Here is a 19,182-nt window from a genome sequence, read left to right as displayed (position 1 = left end):
AATATATTTTCTTTATTTTTACTATTTTCTACATTGCAGAATAATGGTGAAGACAAGCATTTCACTGTAAGGTCTACACCTGTTGTATTCTTCATGAATGCAATTTTGGACATGTGAGACAAATCTAATAAGACCAACTACAATCCACACACGCTCAAGGCTCTCCAGCATATACTCTCTGACTACAACCTCATTGATGCCTTGTGAGCAAATAATCCTAAAGCAAGAGTATACTTTCTACTCAAGAACCATTAAAATCATTCCCACAAATCGATTTCATACTATTATCTATACCTCTAATTTCTTTGATCAATACAATTTCTTTTAGGCGTATGAACTTGTCTGACCAGCATGCTTACTACTGCCAACTTCAAAACTTAGAATCTACTAAGTGCCACAAGAAGTGCCACAAGATGGCATTTCACTGTTTCATTTCTACAAAATATTGCGTTCTATGATCCATTTGAAATTGAATTAAATTCATTCACAATGACGTATAAAAATTAATTTGATGACCCCCGGATTCTATGGGATGTCAAAGGTTTTATTAAAAATAATGCAACTGCATTTGCATCTGGGTTGAATAAATCACAATTACAAAAGCATTCTCAACATACACTCTTTTTAGACCAGGTTGTCACGGCTTGACCTTAGTTTTCTTTATTATTTTGGTTAGGTCAGGGTGTGACGAGGGTGATATGTGTTTTTTCCCTGTCTTGGGTTTTTGCATGTTTATGGGATTGTTTCTCGTCTAGGTGTTTTTATGTCTATGGTTGCCTTGATTGGTTCTCAATCAGAGGCAGCTGTTTATCCTTGTCTCTGATTGGGGACCATATTTAGGTAGCCATATTTCTTGGGTATTTCGTGGGTTATTATGGGTGGGTCTCCTCTATACGATGAACGTGGCACAGGTAGCTATTACTCTTTCCGACCTTAATTTATTGATAAATCACAGAGCAGAATTTGCCACCCATCGAGTTAGACTCAACCATTTTCAGCAAGCTATGTAGTAATAATGATAAATTAGCTGATATAGCAACTATTGAATTTGAAACAGGGGAATTACTATCCGAACCCAAATGTCTCAAATTCTCCCGCTTCTATAAAGGACTGTACACCTCCAGTGCTTAATCCTTATATTGGGAGATGCGGGAACAAAAAGTGATCCGAGAGGGTGCTGACCTGGGGTGCTCTGAGGTACCTGAACATGTAAAAAATTAAATCACCTTTATTATAAAGCAATGCATATGCTTATCATCGCTTTGCGTGCTGGAGAGTAGTTGAGAGCCTCTTGCAGAAGATGCACACATAGGAGAAAAAAAATTAAGCCTAGGATCTGGGAAAAATGTGGCCTTTTATAAATGCATTTCATGCAATTCTACATAATTTTAGATGACTGGAGACTTCAACATAATCTTTTTTAATACCTCACAAATTGGAGAATCTGAGATCAATAAAAATGACATTGTCGTGAATCCATCAATAGCCTAGGTTTGTGGAGTCACACATTGTACAATTATAAGGAGGAAATTATAGTCCTAATAAAGCTTTCCAGTTCCACTGACTCACCCAATGATGTGCAGCTCACTCACCCTCGATGGCTGATGTGCTTGTGCCAAAAGAAAATGCTCTCTTGTTTTACTTTGTAAAACAATTCTCCTTGTGATTGGGCTTCACACAATTTGCAGCTAGGCTATTCAAAATGAAATAAGCTATTGATCCTCTGTAGCTAAATTATAGACCTACTCCTGGTGTAGTATTCTGAATTACTTCATTTCTTTCTGAACAGACAGCAGTAATTTGATAACTTTGGCAAATGTATTTCAGTTTATCAGGGGTGCTGCGGCACCTCTAGCATCCTTCCGCTTGCTACACTCGAAAGGGTTCCAAAAAGGTTCTTCGTCTGTCCCCAATGGAGAACATTTCTGGGTTCCATGTAGAACCCTCTTTGGAAAGGGTTCTACCTGGAACCAAAAAGGGTTCTCCTATGGGGAAACCGAACAATGCTTTTTGGTTCTAGATAGCACCTTTTTTTAATCTAAGTATGATTCTAAAGGAAATAAATTATGAAGTGCATACAGGAGAGATGATAATTGCAGGAGCATGTCCATCAGAGCAGAGAGAGAGATCATATAAAGTGACTCTCATTCTAGTTCTGTGAGAGATATAGGCGCACGCTTCTCTTTCTCACCACAGCAATGGTCACAAATTGGCTCTATACAGGCTATAATGTTGAACAAACCATAAACCCGGGCCGGCCCAACACGAATACATTTTTAGAACATCAGGCACGTTTTCACATTTACGTTTATTAGGGGGCAGGATAATTAGAGAAGGAAACTTGAATTAGCTATGATTTTATTATGTTACATTGAAAATGGTGACAACTATTTTTCATGCCAAGAGGTACTGATCCTGGCAAATGGGTTCCCAAACAAAACAGTCCGAAATTGTAAGGTGCCGGATCCTGTTCCGGCAGGATCAGGCTCAAATTAAACACTGTACCCTCTGATTGTAAATCCACCACAAGCCAGACTAAGTCCTTTCTAAAATAATTAAGAACTCTTCTCTCAACAAAGATGCTACCTCGCTGGGAGCCCAAATCTCTCTCAATGTACTCAAATGGGCATTGGATTGCATGAATAAAGGCAAATCACCTGTATGGGATGGTAATTCCTCATGTTTCATGAACTGAAATAAAAAATCCACTAAATTTTCCATACGCACAAGAAGCTTTTCTCTAAAATGTTGTGTACAAATTTGTTTATGAACCTGTTAGTGAAACATTTTTCATTTGCCAAGATAATACATCCACCTGAAAAGTGTGGCATGTCAAGAAGCTGATAAAACAGCATGATCATTACACAGGTGCACCTTGTGCTAAGGACAATAAAAGGCCACTCTAAAATGTGTAGTTTTGTCACACAACACAACGCCACAGATGTCTCAAGTTGAGGGAGCGTGCAATTGGCATGCTGACTGCAGGATTGTCCACCAGAGATGTTGCCAGAGAATTGAATGTTCTCTACCAATGTTTTAGAGAATTTGGCAGTACGTCCAATCGGCCTCACAACCGCAGACCACGTGTAACCACACCAGCCCAGGACCTCCACATCCGACTTCTTCACCTGCGGGATTGTCACCCGGACAGCTGATGAAACTGAGGAGTATTTCTGTCTGTAATAAAGCCCTTTGTGGGGAAAAACTAATTCTGATTGTCTGTGCCTGGCTCCCCAGTAGTCGGGGCCTGGCTCACAAGTGGGTGGGCCTAAAAGCCCTCCCAGGCCCACCCATGGCTGCACCCCTGCCCAGTCATGTCAAATTCATAGATTAGGGACTAATTAATGAATTTAAATTGACTGATTTCCTTATATGAACTGCAACTCAGTAAAATCTTTTAAATTATTGGTTCTTGCATTTATTTTTGTTCAGTACAAAATGTTGGAATCAGTTAAGTCAACTATTACTCTAAATTATTAACACAGCCATTCACAAAGTTTCATTGTAGAGAGATGTGAATAAGGCAAATCATTTCACTTTTATTAAAATAAGGTCAGGATGCCACCTAGTGTTCTCACTCTTTGATAAACGTATGTTAAACTGTTTTCCAAAATGTTGTCATCCTGTCTCGAAACTTACTTACCCAAATTAGTCTACTCTGGACAAAAGCAGGTTTGTTCAAAAACCTTTATCCTCAGATAACCTTGACTATTACATATCTTAAATGCTTCATCAGAACCAACAGCTCATTGGGCTCTTATCTCTCAGTGCAGAAAATGTTTTGGTAGACCAGAATGGACATATCTCTGGTCTGTCTTGGAACATATGAGAATTGGCTCCAATTTCATTAATATGATTAAAATGCTATATGCCAATCCCTCAGCCAAAATTATAACAGGCAATATCTGCTCTGTTCCCTTCAGAATCACTAGAAGCAGAAGAAAAGGCGATCCAATTTCGCCTTTGCTATTTTATTATCCATAGAACCCCTGGTCCAGGCAATTCGTCAATCGATTTCCCTAAAATCTACTGAGCACTTCATCTCATTATACGCAGACAATATTTTACAATATCTAGACAATTAATCTCAAACGCATTGAAGATCATAGATAGATTCAGCTTCATCACAAATTACAGCCCTACTGCCTCTCACGACCCTGGTGGAGGACTCCATCTCTACTTATGGAATCCCAATTGTTTCCCATTGTAAATACTGTGGAGTAAATATATTTCTTTCCTTAGATAAAACCATTGACTGAAACTTTAATAGAAATCAATGCAAACCGACCTCAGATGGAATAATAACCCAGTTGCTTTAACAGGCATATCTTTTGTCAAAATGAATATGTAGTTCAATGCTTCCCATGGCTCCCCCCATCTGGCTATTGGGATAAGATTCACAGTGTTGTTTAAAAATGTAAACTCAGCAAAAAAAGAAACCTTTTTCAGGACCTTCTTTCAAAGATAATTAATAAAAATACAAATAACTTCACAGATCTCACTGTAAAGGGTTTAAAGACGGTTTTCCATGCTTGTTCAATGAACCATAAACAATTAATGAACATGCACCTGTGGAACGGTCGTTAAGACACTAACAGCTTACAGACGGTAGGCAATAAAGGTCACAGTTATGGAAACTTAGGACACTTAGGACATGAAAGAGGCCTTTCTACCGACTCTGAAAAACACCAACGGAAAAGTGCCCAGGATCCCTGCTCATCTGCGTGAAAGTGCCTTAAGCATGCTGCAAGGAAGCATGAGGACTTGCTATAAATTGCAATGTCCACACTGTGAGACGCCTAAGACAGCGCTACAGGGAGACAGGACGGACAGCTTATCATCCTCGCAGTGGCAGACAACGTGTAACAGCTGCACAGGATCGGTACATCCGAACGTCACACCTGCGGGACAGGTACAGGATGGGAACAACAATTGCTCTAGTTACACCAGGAATGCACAATCCCTCCATCAGTGCTCAAGACTGTCCGCTATAGGTTGAGAGATTCTGGATTGAGGGCTTGTAGGCCTGTTGTAAGGCAGGTCCTCACCAGACATCACCGGCAACAACGTCGCCTATGGGAACAAACCCACCGTCGCTGGACCAGACAGGACTTGCAAAAGGTGCATTTCAGTGACAAGTCGCGGTTTTGTCTCACAGGGGGTGATGGTCGGATTCGCGTTTATCGTTGAAGGAATGAGCGTTACACCGAGGCCTGTACTCTAGAGCGGGATCGATTTGGTGGTGGAGGGTCCATCATGGTCTGAGGCGGTGTGTCACAGCATCATCTGACTGAGCTTGTTGTCATTGCAGGCAATCTCAGCGCTGTGCGTTACAGGGAAGACATCCTCCTCCCTCATGTGGTACCCTTCCTGCAGGCTCATCCTGACATGACCCTCCAGCATGACAATGCCACCAGCCATACTGCTCGTTCGGTGCATGATTTGCTGCAAGACAGGAATGTCAGCGTTCTACCATGGCCAGCCAAGAGCCCGGATCTCAATCCCATTGAGCACAACTGGGACCGGTTGGATCGGAGGGTGAGGTCTAGGGCCATTCAGAAATGTCAAGGGAACTTGCAGGTGCCTTGGTGGAAGAGTGGGGTAACATCTCACAGCAAGAACTGGCAAATCTGCTGCAGTCCATGAGGAGATGCACTGCAGTACTTAATGCAGCTGGTGGCCACACCAGATACCGACTGTTACTTTTGATTTTGACCCCCCTTTGTTCAGGGACACATTATTCAATTTCTGTTAGTCACATGTCTGTGGAACTTGTTCAGTTTATGTTTCAGTTGTTGAATCTTGTTATGTTCACACATGTTAAGTTTGCTGAAAATAAATGCAGTTGACAGAGAAAGAACATTTCTTTTTTTTTGCTGAGTTCATATGACAAGTTAAACGATCCTGGCTAAAATGAGTGGGAAAGACGTAAGAGGGCTATCCATACCAAACTTTAAATTGACATTAGCATTTAGCTCCGTCCTAAATTGGTTTAGACATTATTCTTCTGCCACCTGGCTGAGTAGAGAGGGAAATATGTCTCCTATTGCCAAGGAAGATGTGGTAAGTGTTCATGCTTTCTATTGGAACTGAACACTATAACAAAAATAACAAAGCGAATAACCGAAACTGAAACAGTCCTGTAAGGTACTAAACAGAAATTAACTACCCACAAAACATAGATGGGAAAAAGCTACCTAAGTATGGTTCCCAATCAGAGACAACGATAGTCAGCTGTCCCTGATTGAGAACCATACCCGGCCAATGCAAAAAATATACAAAACATAGAAAAAGGAACATAGAATGCCCACCCAAATCACACCCTGACCAAACCAAAATAGAGACATAAGAAGCTCTCTAAGGTCAGGGCGTGACAGTACCCAGAACATATAGGCTTGGCCAAGGTCTTATCAAAAATATTTTATTTACACCATCCCAGCAGCTCAAAAGACTCAGGATGGAAGTACATTTTCTTAGAAATATAACTTTGCTCTGTGCTTCTCCGAGCATGCAATTCGTAGCCTATAGCCTATGGATGAATTGATTGAGACCACACTAAATAGCCTACAAGCGCACTTGATATTGCGCGCCCAGCGGAGAAGATGAGGGGCGGAAACTAATTCTAAAACACTAAAAAATATTAAATTTCATCAATTACATGACCCTCCCTTGGACTAGATTAAACATTTCTAAAACCTTCCCCTGACTGAAATGTAAAAAGAATGACCCTCCCCCATTTTCCTCCTTATCCCCGTTATGTAAATTTCGAACCATCCCTAATGAGCCGCCTTAAGTCTCTGTCATGCTCTCTTTGTTATCGAATGGACCCAAGTCAACATGGGAATGAGATTCCGTTTAGGGCAACCAGACACCCAAACTGCCAGCTACACATAGACATTTGGATTGGCCAATTATGGGACAACTTAATTGGGATGCCCACTTAGGAAAGTCCTCGCCAATGACTGCCTTTGATATAGGAGAGATCAGGTAACACTCAAGGAATGAATCTGTCAATCATTTGTTTACCCAGTAGAATACAATGCCTGCTGCTTGCAATTCTCTTATGACATAGTCAAACACATTGGTTGTACAACAGCCTTTTTTCTTGGAGAGAACATATGTATGATAAGTGTACTAGACCTGACTTTGTCTGACCTCATCTGTGTTAAAATAAGAGAACTAATTATAAACACAGTGGGAAAAACAGCTCATAAAACATAAGTAGCTGTTGAACGGCAAGAAAATGGTTTGATTATACGGCCACACAGTCTTCGTGCTCTGACCTAACCCTTTTGAATGCTGTTTTACATTTGTTCTTCCTCACCCTGTGGGCTGTGGGGGATCAGTATCATATTCTGTCATCAGACACTGTATGGAACCTTCTATGGAAGTTGATATGTGATATGTAAGAGCCAGACTCTGATTTCCTTCCTCCTTGACCTTCTCCTCCTCTTTCTCCCAGAGAGAGAGGAGATCCATTCTAACTATATTAGTTTGTCAATTAGGATAAATGCAACACTTATTTCCTTTCCTGCCTCTTGTTATAGTGCTCTTGAGTCTTGTGTCCGGAAATTCTTTATTGTCCTGTTTGGTCACACTGAAGAAAGAGCATCTGTTCTTTTCATGGGAATTCAAAATGTTTCTAAGAAAAATATCTGAGAAGAGATCAAAGCATCTCTCTCTCGATTAGCTTAATTGGCATGACGTAACAATATACATATTGCCAAAGCTCTCTCTCTCTCTCTCTCTCTCTCTCTCTCTCTCTCTCTCTCTCTCAACAAAACAAATACTCTTGTATTACAATGCATTTTTTGAATTGTTTAGTAATTCATAAATCATATCTTACAGTCTAAACAAGCCAGGAAGCTGTTCTTTTAAATCAGTCATTATGCAGTCCACTGATGTCACTGGCCCCTTTGTGTGCGTGTTGTTCACAGTATCCCGGTAATGTTATTGGAAAACACAAAAGAGAGTTTATGGAGGAAATGACTCCTTGAGTGCTTTTTGTTAATTTGTAAGGTTATGTTCACTGCAGTAATTGGTCTTCCTGGCAGATTTTTGCTGTGTGTGAGAGAAAGGGAGAGCATTCTTAGGTGAGTTTGTGTGTTGAGGAAAATAAACTACGGTATGGGTCATATGGATGTCATACTATCTTCAATATTGTGCTTTTGAGGGCGGCAGGTAGGCAAAGAGCGTTGGGCCAGTAGAGGGTTGGGCGGTTAGCATTGGGCCAGTAACCAAAAGATTGCTAGTTCGAATACACCAGCTGACAAGGTGAAAATCTGTTGATGTGCCCTTTAAAAAATAAAAAAAAGATTTAACTAGGCAACAACAAATTCTTATTACAATGACAGCCTACCCCAGCCAACACTCAACCAATTATGTGCCAACCTATGAGAATCCCAATCACAGCCAGATGTGATGCAGCTTGGATTTGAACCAGGTACTGTTGTGACACCTCTTGCACTGAGATGCAGTGCCTTAGACCGCTGAGCCACTCGGGTAACCTTAAGCAAGGCACTTAACCATCATTTGATCCAGGGGCGCCGTACTACTATGGCTGACCCTGTAAAACAACACATTTCACTGTACCAGAATGTGACAAAAAAACATGAAACATCTAAGACTGTAATCCCATTCTCCTGTAATAGGCAAAGTTAACAGCTTCTGTAGAGTTATAAGACACTGCCACCCCCTGGTCATTCACATGAAGACTTGAAGTGTAACAATCTACATCTACAGGCGAATTTAATGAATGAAGATTTTATCAGTCAATTATTGTTATTTCAGTAGGCCACAAAGGCCACGGCAATGGAACACAAAGGCCACGGCAATGGAACACAAAGGCCACGGCAATGGAACACAAAGGCCACGGCAATGGAACACAAAGGCCACGGCAATGGAACACAAAGGCCACGGCAATGGAACACAAAGGCCAAGGCAATGGAACACAAAGGGCAAGGCAATGGAACGCCAAGGCAATGGAACACAAAGGCCAAGGCAATGGAACACAAAGGCCAAGGCAATGGAACACAAAGGCCAAGGCAATGGACCACAAAGGGCAAGGCAATGGAACACAAAGGGCAAGGCAATGGAACACAAAGGCCAAGGCAATGGAACACAAAGGGCAAGGCAATGGAACACAAGGCGCTTCGATGCGACACTTTAGCCATCCATCCTTTGAGCATTTCAGCATGCAATCATTCTCTCAGTGAATGTTGCTCAATAGCATGTCTATAGGCTAACCATTCCCATTGCACCACCACTACTAAACACTACCACATTATTGTAAATATTTAATTCTTGCCAGATTGATGAATACAGCCATAGCAAAACGGCTGTCAGCTCAAGAGGTTTTAAAGGTTCAGGTGTCTAGTATCCACCCAGGCTGAATATCAGCTCTGCCTTTAACACTTTCATCAACCCTCATTAGGTATTAGTGCTTGGTTGATGGTTTGAAGGGTTGTGTGTGTGTGGTGACAAAGTCTTGGTCAACAGTGAGGTAAGACCCCCTCTGTCCCCGACTCCCTGGCAATTCACATCACAGAGCCCTTATCTTTAACTACTTCAAAGGACCACCATTTTATTTTTGGTCTACCATGGGGGTGGTGGAACAGGTCAAGTGATATGTGTACATGTTGGTGTGCAAGAAATATAACTTAACTTGAGGTATGAACAAATTTCATGTTCCGGAGAAAGTATAAAAGATCGGTGAAGAATCCAGCTACGAACTGGTCCGTTTGACACAACTTGGGGAAGCTCATGGGAGACGATGTGGCCACATGACCTTAACTCTGTTTATATAATAGCCTCTGATATGAGGTTTACATCTAATTGTTGTATAAGATGAATGAGTGAGTATGATACCGTTTGTAAAATTGTGTAATATGATTTTGGACTGTTTAATGAAGGAAAACTCCAATCCCCTTTTTGAGTTAACTAAATCAGAGGACCGCCCCAGTTAGGGTCAGACATCCTGGGACAGCCCTTTTCTGCCTTCCGAATAAAACCACCAGTCGGGTTTTCGATCAGCAAACCGAGCTTACCTCAATTACGAGATGGCTAAAGGTTGCAGACCATGTTTCTCTCAATCACGGGAGTACAAAGATTGTAGACCATTGCTGAATCTTTTAACCATACCACGTGGTTAAACTCTTAGACTATCGATACCGACAGAATAAGAACAAGCCTTTGATATGAATTACTAGTCTGCAGCTAGGAATTCGGTATCATTGAACGCGAAGAACGACAACCGCCGAAAAATTAATTCTATAACAAATTAATGAATGTCACTCTGAACTATCCCCTATAACCACGACGGAGAGAGACGGACAATTCTACAAAAGAAACACAAACTTTTCACCAGCGATCAAGACGACACACTGAGCGTAAATATTTATATATATATTGATTGCAATTGTTCTGGAATGAGTGAGCGTTCATGTGTAAAGGATTAGCATTTCAATTGATAAAATTGTCACTCTGTAGTGACTTCTTAGTTGACCCCAACTTTTGTCTAACAAGCCGCCATGCCGGTTTAGCCCACTAGGGCACATTCTCCTATCATTACATTTACCTTGTTTGTTTATGCATTTCTGTGAATTATTTAGTTAGTAATAAATAAATGATTTAAGACAATTGATGTATGGATGACTCATAGTGAAGACTGGGTTTGTGCAGATAACCAACAATTTACGACGTTTGGAATGAGACTAATGTGAGGTAAAGTAAAAAATGCATTAATTCGAAGACTAATTGATCAGATAAAATATCTGAAAAGTTATTTTAGGAAATGATAACTTAAATCTGAATATTTTTCCTTGTGGTGCCCCAACTTCCAAGTAATTACGGTTACATGATTAATCAGTATAATCGCATGGTTACATGATTAATCAGTAAAATCGCACAGTTACATGATTAATCAGTATAATCGCATAATACTAATTGCAGAGAATCTTTGATAAAAACTATAAGTCTTCAGTTAATGATAGTAAAGACACACGCACACACACACACACACACACAGGGTATTCGGAAACTATTCAGACCCGTTGACTTTTTCCATATTTTTTTACATTTCAGCCTTATTCTAAAATTGATCAAATTGTTTTATTTCACTCTTCAATCTACACACAATACCCCATAATGACAAAGCAAAACATATTTTTATTTATAAAAATGTAAAACAAAAATATCAGATTTCATAAGTAAAAATATATAAGTATTCAGACGCTTCACTCAGTACTTTGCTGAAGCACCTTTGACAGCAATTACAGCCTTGAGTCTTCTTAGGTATAACACTACCAGCCTGAGACACCTGTATTTGGGGCCTTTCTCCTATTCTTCTCTGCAGATCCTCTCAAACTCTGTCAGGTTGGAGGGGGAGCATCGCTGCACAGCTATTTTCAGGTCTCTCCATAGATTCTGTCTGGGCCACTCATGGATGTTCAGAGACATGTCCCAAAACCACTCCTGCGTTGTCTTGGCTTTGTGCTTAGGGTCGGTGTCCTGTTGCAAGGTGAACTTTTGCTCCAGTCTGAGGTCCTGAACACTCTGGAACAGGTTTTCATCAAGGATCTTCTCTGTTCATCTTTCCCTTGATCCTGACTAGTCTCCCAGTCCCTGCTGCTGAACAACATCCCCACAGCATGATGCTGACACCACCATGCTTCACTGTAGGGATGGTGCCAGGTTTCCTCCAGAAGTGACACTTGGCATTCAGGCCAAAGAGTTCAATCTTCGTTTCATCTTGTTTCTCATGGTCAGAGAGTCCTTTAGATGCCTTTTGGCAAACTCCAAGCGGTCTGTCATGTGCCTTTTACTGAGGAGTGGCTTCCGTCTGGCCACTCTACCATAAAGGCCTGATTGGTGGAGTGCTGCTGAGATGGTTGTCCTTCTGGAATGCTCTCCCATCTCCAGAGAGGAACTCTAGAGCTCTATCAGAGGGACCATCGGGTTGTTGGTCACCTACCTGACCAAGGGCCTTCTAGAAAGAGTCTTGGTGGTTCCAAACTTCTTCAATTTAAGAATGATTAATTTCACTGTGTTCTTTGGGAACCTTCAATGCTGCAGACATGTTTTAGTATCCTTCCCCAGATCTGTGCCTCAACACAATCCTGTCTTGGATCTCTACGAACAATTAATTTGACCTCATGTCTTGGTTTTTGCTCTGACATTTACTGTCAACTGTGGGAACTTATATAGACAGGTGTGTGCCTTTCCAAATCATTTCCATTCAATTGAATTTACCAAAGGTGGACTCCAATCAAGTTGTAGAAACATCTCAAGGATGATCAGTGGAAACAGGATGCACCTGAGCTCAATTTCGAGTGCCTTAGCAATGGGTCTGAATAAGGTACTTTTGTTTTTTATTGTTAAGCCCTATTTGGTAAAAGACCAAGTCCGTATTATGGGAAGAACAGCTCAAACAAGCAAGAGAAAGAGAACAAGAGAAACAATAGACCATCATTACTTTTAAGACATGAAGGTCAGTCAATACGGAAATTGTAAAGAACATTTAAAGTTTCTTCAAGTGCAGTCTCAAAAACCAACAAACACTATGATGAAACTGGGTCTCAAGAGGACCACCACAGGAAAGGAAGACCCAGAGTTACCTCTGCTGCAGAGGATACGTTAATTTAGAGTTAACTGCACCTCAGATTGCTGCCCCAAATAAATGCTCCACAGAGTTCAAGTAACAGACACATCTCAACATCAACTGTTCAGAGGAGACTGCATGAATCAGGCATTCATGGTCGAATTGCTGCAAAGAAACCACCACTAATGGACACCAATAAGAAGAAGAGACTTTCTTGGGCCATATAACACGAGCAATGGACATTAGAACGGTGGAAATCTGTGCTTTGGTTTGATGAGTCCAAAATTGAGATTTTTGGTTCCAACCTCTGTGTCTTCGTGAGACGCAGAGTAGGTGAACGGATGATCTCCACATGTGTGGTTCCCACCGTGAAGCATGGAGGAGGAGTTGTGATGGTGTGGGGCTGCTTTGCTGGTGATACTGTCTGCGATATATTTAGAATTCAAGGCACTGTCTAGTATGCTTCGAAGCCCTTTTGAGATCATCAAACAATGTTTGAGAGATGAGCGATTATTGTTGGACCCGAATCAATTAGCGCATGACAAGTTAAGTAGTCCTCCAGGACTGTTTCCAGGTATGGGCATTTAGATTTGTGTTTAGTGGACATATTCCCCATGAAGTGGAGTGGTCTTTCGACGTGATGCGTCATTTCTGTTCGAGGTGAAAGCAGATCGACTTTTAGGGATTTTGAGTGGACTTGGCTTTAACGAAGCGTTTGACCTTTTTCTTCGCATCCTTTGTATAAGAGGTCTATAGACAAAGCTTGTGGGCTTGTTTCTTGATCAAGCAGGCCCTGGATAGGGTCTCGAATGAGAGCAGGAGAAATTAGAATTTTAACGTCCTTGCTATGGGTGTTACTTCCTGCAGACCTGGTGTCAGGTAATTCCCCGTCTAGTTATCTTTTACCCTTCTCTCCAAAATTTATCGCTTTAGTTCTTCATGTAGTGGAACTTCTGGAGAACATTGTTCTACGTTTTGATCGTCCTTCAACCCTTTGTTACCCTTGTGACTTGACTTTTTGTGGGTTGGGTGCAGGAACGTAGCGAACAGGTCGATTGTAGCAGTAGTCGTTTTGATGGCGACGTACTTTACAGTTATTTAGACCGTGGAGGTTATTGGAATCGTGGTTTCGTGGTAGAAACCATTGTTGTGAGTCACCTCTCAACTCTCCAATACCTGATAATGCACCCTCTAACTGGAGTGAGTGCACCAGGTCAAACTTCAAAACCGAGTGGCCAGGGCTCTTAGTGTTGTGAACGTCTGATGCCTCAAAAGCTGTGCATGCAAGCTCTCTGAGTTGTAAGATAGGCAAGTCAACATGGCTGCAGGGCCCAAGTAGGTAATGAAGGTGGGATACTTGTTCGACAGAAACATTTGTTTAAATGGTAACAGCTCTTCCCTTCCTGTTTCAGTGAGTAGGCCAAAGTAAGCTGAACGAAGGTATAATAGTAAGCTTGTGGGTGTTCGTTCAAAGTATTCCGCGCCAAGCGGGCGGAGAGCATTAGCTTCCTCCTGTGGGGAAATTGGGGCCGAAAGGCCAAGAGGAGAAGCCAAGCTTTGGTTTTGTTGGTCAAGAGGCACCATATTACTCAGTGCCAAATGGCCAAGAGGAGAAGACTGAGGGACACATGAGGGAGGCAAAGTATGAAACCTATTGTCTTCACTCCTATAAGTGCCAGGCTCTGGTTGCTTGGTTGGGTAGTCACACTGTAGCACGTGATCGTTCTGGGATTCCACCAGATTGTACATACGGGTGGTATTCTGCTGTATTGCAGAGTCCACTGGACACGTGAGTGTCGCACTCTCTCCTTTCGGTCTCAAACTTATCTATCATTGTCACGACTTCCACCGAAGGTGGCTCCTCTCCCTGTTCGGGCGGTGCTCGGCGGTCGACGTCACCGGTCTACTAGCTGCCACCGATTCCTTTTCCCTTTTCTGTTGGTTTTGTCTTGATTGTTTTCACCTGTACCTTATTTGTTGTTAATTCGGGGCTATTTAAGCCTTCAGGGCCCGCCTGCTTCTGTGCAGGCTTATTTCCTTTCTGTCAGTGGATGTTTGTTTTGTTCCTATACGGATTGTTTACTGTCCTGTTTTTGTGGTCATTGTGCCTGTTGTTTTGGCTTGACCCAGCTTGGAATAAATACGTCTCATTTGGAAACTTTGCTCTCTGCGCCTGACTCCACACCCACCACTCCTAGCTATCTTGACAATCATGGTTTGCAGGTAGATTTATCTAGTTTGGCGTGGACATCATCATATTTAGTTTTGGCTAAATTGAGTTGTTCCTGCAGCGTACGATTTTGTTCCTGTAGAAGATTTTGTTGAAGAGTTTGTGTTTGTTCATCATCATAAGTTTTTGCAATTACATTTAATTGTTCAGTTTTCAAACGCAGTTCCATAGCTAGCAGAATTCTTCCCTTTTCTGCATTTGTATTTGGTTTCCCGGTTCTCTCCACCTGTTCCTTTCTGTCTACCGTTACCTGCTCGTGCTTCAGCTGTGCACTGCGGTATTGGACCAATGCCACTCTCGGATGGTAAGACATCAGGGCTAGACTGGAGAGGCCTGCACCCTATTGTTGATTTTGGAGAGCGTTGTTGTCTTCTGTTATTCCACTAATGGCATAATTAAGGTTGGTATTGCTGCTGAGGTCAGAGATCAATCCATTTATGGGTGGAGGTTCACTAATTAGCGGGAGAGTGGGGACTACCCCCCTCTGATAGCTTGCACATTATTAGAACATTTGAAAGGAAAAATGTTTTTCCTAATTTTCCAAAGTTTGGTTTTGGAATGCGTTGAAAGCTGCAAAGACGATTTTAATCTATTTATAAACATTAAATGTGGGAGTTGGACATGAATGAATTTGCAAAAGCAAATGATAATGATTAACCATAACTGGATATGGTTATCTGGGAATTAAACTTTACTTAACCTGGGAAGTTGGTTCATCTAGGTTACTATAGCAAAGTTTAAAATGTCTCATTTAATTGGAAGAACCTAGATAGATATGTTCGACAATTTAACTTATTAATTTGAATGAGACGATGATATCCAAGCAATTGGGATTGTTTGGATTATCATATACAAGTAGTTTAAATGTTAGAGTACATTCACCACTAGGTTCACTTCTCCCTAAGGCCGAAGCCACATGGGATTCCAGCTGGAGGCGGGACTTTCGTCATTACTGGGGTTTACTGAATGTGCTTTGCAAAAGTAGATTTTACTGATTGATATATTTTAATGATAAATCAAACCTGTTTAGGCTGTTTGGGAATTCAACTTTAAATTAACCTGAACCTTGTTGATCTAGGTTAATGTGAAAAGTTTAAATTGTCACAATGTATAAAACCAATCAATTTGGATATTACTTAAAAGATCCACTTGAAAGGTAAATCTGGCAATTTCACTTGTTAGTTCAATTGAATGAGACATCGATATCCAATCAATTGATTGGCTGGATATCCTAAATAAACCTTGTTGAACGTGATCCACATTTGTGTCACCGAGTTCTTTTTTTTCAGGAAATGTACTAGCGATTCTTCACCACGAGGGGGTCACTGATAGCAGAAAACTGAAATAAAATGGAAGTGCAAAGGGCAGGACATCCGTCGCGCAAGGCGGAGGAATTTCAACGTAACACAGGAAAAAGAAAAATGCAGTTTTCCCATTGTTAGCTGTAGCATCTAGTGCTAAGCTAATCCTACTTTGTACAGAAATCTCACTTCCAAGCACAAAATAGGGTCCCCTTCACCATGGAAAGGAGGGTTTTACCAGTGACGTCTCAAATTAACCCATTCGGCATACTTTGCTAGCATTATGTTGACCGGAGCGACACGGTACATAAATACAGATACTCCTGTGGCCTACGCACACTGGCTTAGCGTGGTAGGCACACAGAACTTTGGCTCGGTCACCGAAGAGATCTCTTTAATTACTAAAATTACTGGCTCTATGCTCTTGCTCTAGAAATGTATATTGACCGACAGAAATAGTACCGTTTGGCCTAACGGACTAAATCTGGAATTTACAACTCATTGCTCTGACGCTAACAATACATTACTGGAAGCTTGTTCAAATGGAAACACACACAACCAATATCTGTATACAATGCAGTCTGTTTGTACAATACTTTTTGCACAATTGATATATATATAATTCAAAAGCAAAGTCCAATTCAATCTTAGATTCCTCGCATGGGGTGTCATATGTTGTTTTTGGCATCATTAAAGTGAAGACTGTTATTCCAAACGTCACAAATGGTTGGTTATCTGAACGAACCCAGCCTTTACAATGAATCATCCATACACCAATTGTCTTAATAATTTATTTACTAACTAAATCAATAATCACAGAAATGCATGAACAAACAACAGTAGATATGGTTACAAGGAAATGATAGGGGCTTCAGGTTCCCAAAAGCGTAGTGGGCTAGTGGGCTAAGCCGATATGACAGCTTGGTGAACAAAGGGAAGTGGATGTGGACTGAGAAGGGCGGGAAAGACGAAAGGAGTCACTACACAGTTGATAATTATATTAATTGAAATGCTAATCCTTTGCACATGAACGCTCACTCATTCAGGAATAATTGCAATCAATATATATTTACGCCCAGTGTGTTGTCTTGATCTTTGTTGGAATCGTCAGTCCTTCTGTTGGAGAGTCAGTTCATCATAGTCTCTCTCTCTGCTTCCCTGAAGATCAAATTATTTTGTGGTTAGAATGGATACTTCAGAGTACCATTCCAAAATGTTCTCATAAAATAAATGTTTCGGCGGTTGTCGGTCTTCGCATGCCAGGTTGACATCATTTCTAGCCGTAGACTAGTGATTCGTATCTAAGATTTGCTCTTATTCTGTAGGGATCGATAGTCTGAGTTTAACCATTTCCAGCTGTGTAGCCAATGCTCCACGTGGTATGGTTAGGAATTCAACAACCATTACAACCTTAGCTTATACTGAGGTTTTTGTGGTGCAAACTCAACCTGTGCCCCTTTCGGTGTCCATCGAGGAACGTGTGGTCTGAAGAGGATTTCCTCAGGAGGGGTTTTTATTCGTAAAGATCATGTCTGTGCTCACGGGGGCAGGCCCATGACTTAGTTAAACTTTAAAGGGAATACAATTCTCTTTCATTAAGGGTTTAACATCACCTTACATAATTTCACAAATAGTTTAATCTTTACTCATTCATTTTATTCAAGAATTAGATGCAAAGCCCATAATTGAGAAATGTACATATCCATAGATATAGTTTGTGTGTGTTTCCTGTTCTCTCTGAGGTCACAAAATGAAACCCACTCGTCGTACCCATCCCTTAAGTGTCCACGAACAAATCCCACCTTCTCACAAGTGAACCTTTTGTATCAAATTTATATTTTGGGGATTTAGGAGTTCACCATGTGAAATCCTTTGTTCTCTCTAAGTGTCTCTCTTTCTGTATGGGCAGAGGGAGAGAGTCTCTGCCCGGAATTTACGACCTGAGATAACAGAACCTGGGTGTAGGAGAGAGAGAGAGAGGTGGATGCCACGATCTATACCCAGAAAGGGCCACGTCATGACAGCACACTTAAACAGCATGGCTACCACAGCATTCTGCAGCAATACCCCATCCCATCTGGTTTGCACTTCGTGGGACTATCATTTGTTTTTCAACAAGACAATGATCCAACACACCTCCAGGGTGTGTAAGGGCTTTTTGACCAAGAAGGAGAGTGATGGAGTGCTGCATCAGATGATCTGGCCTCCACAATAACCTGAACTCTACCCAAATGAGATGGTTTGGGATGAGTTGGACCGCAGAGTGAAGGAAAAGCAGCCAACAAGTGCTCAGAACATGTGGGAACTCCTTCAAGACTGTTGGAAAAGCATTCCAGTTGAAGCTGGTTGAGAGAATTCCAAAGGTGTGCAAAGCTGTCATCAAGGCAAAGGGTGGCTACTTTGAAGAACCTCAAATATATTTAGATTTAACACTTTTTTGGTTACTACATGACTCCATATGTGTTATTTCATACTTTTGATGTCTTCTCTATTATTCTACAATGTAGAAAATAGTAAAAATAAAGAAAAACCAAACTTGTCCAAACTTTTGACTGGTACTGTATATATATACACACTACCGTTCAAAAGTTTGGGGACACTTAGAAATATCCTTGATTTTGAAAGAAAAGCAAATGTTTTGTCCATTAAAATAACATCAAATTGATCAGAAATACAGTGTAGACATTGTTAATTTTGTAAATTACTATTGTAGCTGGAAACGATTTTTAATGGAATATCTACATAGGCGTACAGAGGCCCATTATCAGCAACCATATCTCCTGTGTTTCAATGGCACGTTGTGTTAGCCTTTTAAAAGTATTAACTTGGATTAGCTAATTGATCATTAGAAAATCCTTTTACAATTATGCTAGCACAGCTGAAAACTGTTCTGATTAAATAAGAAATAAAACTGGCCTTGAGACTAGTTGAGGATCTGGAGCATCAGCATTTGTGGGTTCGATTACAGGCTCAAAATGGCCAGAAACATGTAACTTTCTTCTGAAACTCATCAGTCTATTCCTGTTCTGAGAAATGAAGGCTATTGCATGCGA

Source organism: Oncorhynchus masou, chromosome 5, assembly GCF_036934945.1.
Source record: "Oncorhynchus masou masou isolate Uvic2021 chromosome 5, UVic_Omas_1.1, whole genome shotgun sequence".
NCBI classification, from domain to species: Eukaryota; Metazoa; Chordata; class Actinopteri; order Salmoniformes; family Salmonidae; genus Oncorhynchus; species Oncorhynchus masou.
This window is presented reverse-complemented; position numbering follows the sequence as displayed.